General features: G+C 37.5%; 1 long non-coding RNA gene across 1 annotated transcript; it reads right to left on the bottom strand.

The window, feature by feature from the left end:
* Positions 1-3,846: 3,846 nt before the first annotated feature.
* LOC145119349 (uncharacterized) lies at positions 3,847-4,411 on the bottom strand. The gene is made up of 3 exons (XR_013713812.1): positions 4,338-4,411; positions 4,022-4,127; positions 3,847-3,930 (listed from the first exon to the last, which is right to left on the bottom strand). It is a non-coding gene; the product is annotated as an uncharacterized LOC145119349 (long non-coding RNA).
* Positions 4,412-4,624: the final 213 nt, after the last annotated feature.

The raw sequence follows: 4,624 nt of genomic DNA, 5'->3' as shown, positions 1-4,624 counted from the left end.
TCATTCACTAGTTTTTCGACTTTTTCGATCACCTCACGAACAATCTTTTCTGAATTTCCCACAGCTTTGGTAGATGCATCAAGACTTTTGGCATGCTCCTTAGTGAAAGTCTCGATTAATGATTTGACAGACTCGTAGTAGTATTCAGTGCTTGATGAAGTTTTTGAAGACTCAATTAGAGTATCCAACTTTTCATTGAGAGCTTTGAATTTCCCCTTCGTCATAGGTGCATCTTTGTCATCACTTGATGGTTGAACGTTGAATGGGCTGTAGTGGAAGTCTTGGAAATCATCCCGAGCATCACCCAAAACTGTATCCGGATCATCATGCCGTAGAGGTGAGATGGGAGTGAAATCAGGACCAAAAGTGACACGAGAAGCACCTGCCCCCGTATCAGATACGTTGACAGTTACTGGCGGTGTACTTGTGGTGGTTGTAGTTGTTGTTGTAGAATCTGTATAGAGTGGTGTTGATAGAGCAATAGATATATGGGGTTGCGAAACACCAACATAAACTTTTGGGTATGGAGAAATTGTGATAGGTGTTTTCGTTTGAGTAGAGGTGTGATTTGGAGAAGATGGAGGAGTAAGACCCTAAAAGAAATCTTATGTTAAAGGAACATAGGTGGGCATCGAAAAAATTACCTCCGGATTGGGTTGAGTAGCAGCTGGTTCCAAGACCATTGGTTGCGAAGTCGCAACTATATCTTCGGTTTCGTGCTGGACTTGCTCTGTTCTCTGAACGTCGGAAACATTGTGAGACTCAGAATCCTCCTTGACAACTGGAGAAGGAGACCTAGGCTTCCGATCAGCCTTTTTGACTTTCTTCTTCGGAGTTTCAGCGGGATCGGAAGGTCCAACCTTCGCCTTTCGCTTACCTCCCTTTTTAGGCTTGTTCGCTTCCTCCAAAGTCGTTTACATCTCAGGTGTTAGAGGACGAGGACAAATGCAGGTTTCTGTCGATACCCATTAATAAGCTCGTTGTATGTTAGAATATAGTTGAGCATCGCCTCCGGAATTGATCCAATAAAGGTGAACTTCGTAGGATCAGACACGATGAAGTTCGAAGTGTGAAATATAAGAATAGCTGCGATGATAGACCCTGCAACCATTGGAAGGTTGAGGGGAGTGATGGACCTCTAGACAATGACAGACCAGAATCGAGCACAAGAGATTTCCAAGTGCCTTGTTGTGGAAAGAGTGCTCTGAACTAGTTGTGCCCAAAGGATGGAACCATAATCGAGGTTGATTCCATGATATCATCCGTAGATGATAGTACAAAAAAGCTTACTTGCACTATTCGACCCTGTAACCCGCTCTGAAAAGCTTTTGAATAGAAGGGTAAAAAGGCCATTCCACATCGGAGGAAGGTTGGGCTTCTTGAACTTTTATAAAATGGATAGATTGCCCACGTAACCCATCTTGTACAACATCTCCAGAATTGCAGACTTAGAGATTAAATCTGGATCAACCAGATCCCTAGCTTGAGAAAGCCCTAGAAATCGACTGAATCAGGACTTGGAAATTGTGGTTTTGTGAGATTCGATCTCAAAAGTAATTACAGACTCATGTTCTTGGTAACTTGCAGTGGAGAAAGAATTAGATAGATGAACCAAGGGGACATTCTCTGCCATGGTAAGAGCTGGTGCTAAAGGAGAGTTACGAAGGAACTCAATCAACGACTAGAGATAGACAACGTATTTGGATGAGTTGAGGTCCAAGATGAGATTTTGATTGCCTTTGATGTTCAGTATCCCTGATGAAGCGATTTGGTCAGCCACGGATGGAGTTTCAGAAGAAGCAGCCATGGATGCAGATGAAGAAGATGAACAGTGTTTGAGAGAAAGAGAGTTTTGCTTGAGAGATTTTAAAAGTAGTGAGTAAAGCAATCGTCAATTTTTTTCTTAAATACGGTACAGCTGGAGAGAGAAATCCAGCTGTAAGTCGGTTCATTTCCCTGAAAAGTCGCCTGAAAAAGTGTGACAAACAAGCGTGATGCCAAGCGGCGTAACTGACAAAGCATGATGTCAGGAATTTTGAAAACTTTACGCGCCCAAATTGAAAACTTGTCCCTTAAATGTTGTCGTTTCGGTTTTGCACGTTCGTAATTCAACATCATTCACCATAACCTGATTTCGGAGTTGAAAGTAATCATTCGGAGGTTAGAACCAGACTTTTGGAAAATCACAAGGATTTTCATGCAAGTGTGTGCCAAAGATAAAGAAATAAAACAAAATATATTTGGGATTCTGTGATGTCAATTTAAAATTAACATAAAAGCAGATGGATCCCGGGCAACGATCTCTTCCTTCGGAGTCAAAAGAGACTCAGAAGTGCTTGCATGGCTTCCCGTTGAATTATGATCATCTATTTGTTGAGAAATAGTGAAAGGATTCTTTTCATTAGGCTTTAATGGGTGGGTTTGCTTCATCCAAACTACGAAACTCAACATAAGTCCGAAAGTATGGAAGAAGTACTTGTCTGACCAATGTAGTCATAATAACAAGTATGCATTGGAATCATTTAAGTGGCTAGACAAAATCGAAATCCCAAAAAAATAAAAATTGGATCTATTGTACTACTAGAAAAACAGCCTTTTACGACGCGCAATGCGTGTCGTAAAACGCTCAGACGACGCGCAAATGCGCGTCAAGAAAGGCCCTGTCATAACGGAAGACAACGCGCAGTTATGACGAGCAATGTGTATCAAGAAAGGCCATGTCATAAAGGAAGACGACACGCATTTGCGTGTCGTAACCTTACGACGCGCGTGTTTATGACATGCAAAGCATATCAAGGAAGCCTGTGTCATAAAGGAAGACGACACGCATTTTGCATGTCATAATTTTAAATTTTTTTAAAATTATATATTCTTGATAGATTTACTAATTTTCAAATTAAATAACACATTAAAAGTCTCATAATACAAAATAAATACCATAAACAATAAAGATGATTCATTGCACTAAGGACCATGTTAACAAAAGAATATAACATTATATACCATAAGTACCCTCAAGTAATAAATCTCTTACAATGTTACTAAAATACCCTCAAGTAATCAATGTCTTACAAAGTTACTAAGAGACTTAGATACTCAGTTGGTATGTAATATGGCACTAAGAAGCCCAAGAATTGTTTGTGTTTTTCCTGTTCCTGGTGGATCCTACATGGACAAAAGGTAAGAATTAACATTTTCAAAAGTACAATGCCTCAATAAGGAAATCAATGGTAAAAGGAAAATCTGAATAAGAACAAACTTTATACATATATACAAGGAAGTATTGTAATACACAATAACATCAACAAATACCAAATTACCCTTTGCTTACCTTTTCTTATGGCCACCTCCAACATTTCGTTTTGTTTCAATTGCAATGCTAGATGTGTATGACCTTGGCCTGTATACATATATACAAGGAAGTATTGTAATACACTGATACTGATATGCATGTATGTGAGAGAGAGAGAGAGAGGATCATACTTTTTCAATTATAGGTAGTATTGAGGGTTTCTTTCAGTCAAACTTCATTCTTTGGTGATTTGTCAAGTATCTAATATGTGGGGCCTTTAGATTGATTCACATATCCCCAACTCTTATCTCAATTACCCAGCCCCTAAAAAGGAAACAATTTGCACCGATTAACAATCCAAAAAAAATCATTTTGATGTAAAAGAATACTCAATTTCAAGTTATGAAGCAAAACAGACCAAAAAAAAAACTCAATCATCAAATCGATTCCTTTATATTACCATTTCAAGAAGATACTTGATGCATTGATTAGCTTCCTTTATATTACTCACAAAGGACTGGATTTCAACAGATTCTCTCATCAAGCATCTATAGCTTTTTGTTTATGGATTTCAATAGATTCATCACTTTCAAAAGACTGGAGCTCTGAGTTTAGGTCACGCATTCTCTCATCAAGCTCTGTATCCAAAAGTGAGAATTTGATAAAAGATTTAAAAAGTGGGAAAATATCAAGAATATAGAGGATAATACATTAAGAAAAAAAAATTACCTTCACAAAGAGCAAGTTTCACCCTTCTTCCCCAACAATGTTTGAAAGCAAAAAGCTCATATATATCGATCTCTGCTAAAAGGATATCTATTGCTTGATGATCTTTCTGCAAATTGAAGTACATAATATATTAGGCATATGATAATAAGGAGAGAATTATCTTTTTGTTTTCGTTTTTTATTTTTAATGCTCCTTTCACTGCTGTAATCCAACACATAACAGGATAAATAAATAAAAAAAAACTAACAGAGATTAATGTTCTCTAAAATGAAGAATATGATATTTGATAAGATTGTATAGTAGTTAGAATACATACATCCCCAAATGCAGCAAACTTTTCCTAAATTGCATCTTGCAAGTGATCTTCAGCCTCTTCTTCAGTAATTTCTGATATCAACAAAGAGCAAAATTAGTAAATAAACATAATAACAAAGACAAATGCTAGCTCATAGACTTCAGGAATGTGTTCATTAGTTTTTGAACATCATGATTTATGGAAATGATATCTAAACTGTATGAATGTGAGTCAATGACCATTTTACCCTTCTATTCAAAAGTGATTAAACCTAACAATACCTGTAACTGCACCAATGGTCTTTTCCA

Source organism: Lactuca virosa, chromosome 6, assembly GCF_052849685.1.
Source record: "Lactuca virosa cultivar CGN04683 chromosome 6, Lactuca_virosa_CGN04683_v6, whole genome shotgun sequence".
NCBI lineage: Eukaryota > Viridiplantae > Streptophyta > Magnoliopsida > Asterales > Asteraceae > Lactuca > Lactuca virosa.
This window is presented reverse-complemented; position numbering and strand designations above follow the sequence as displayed.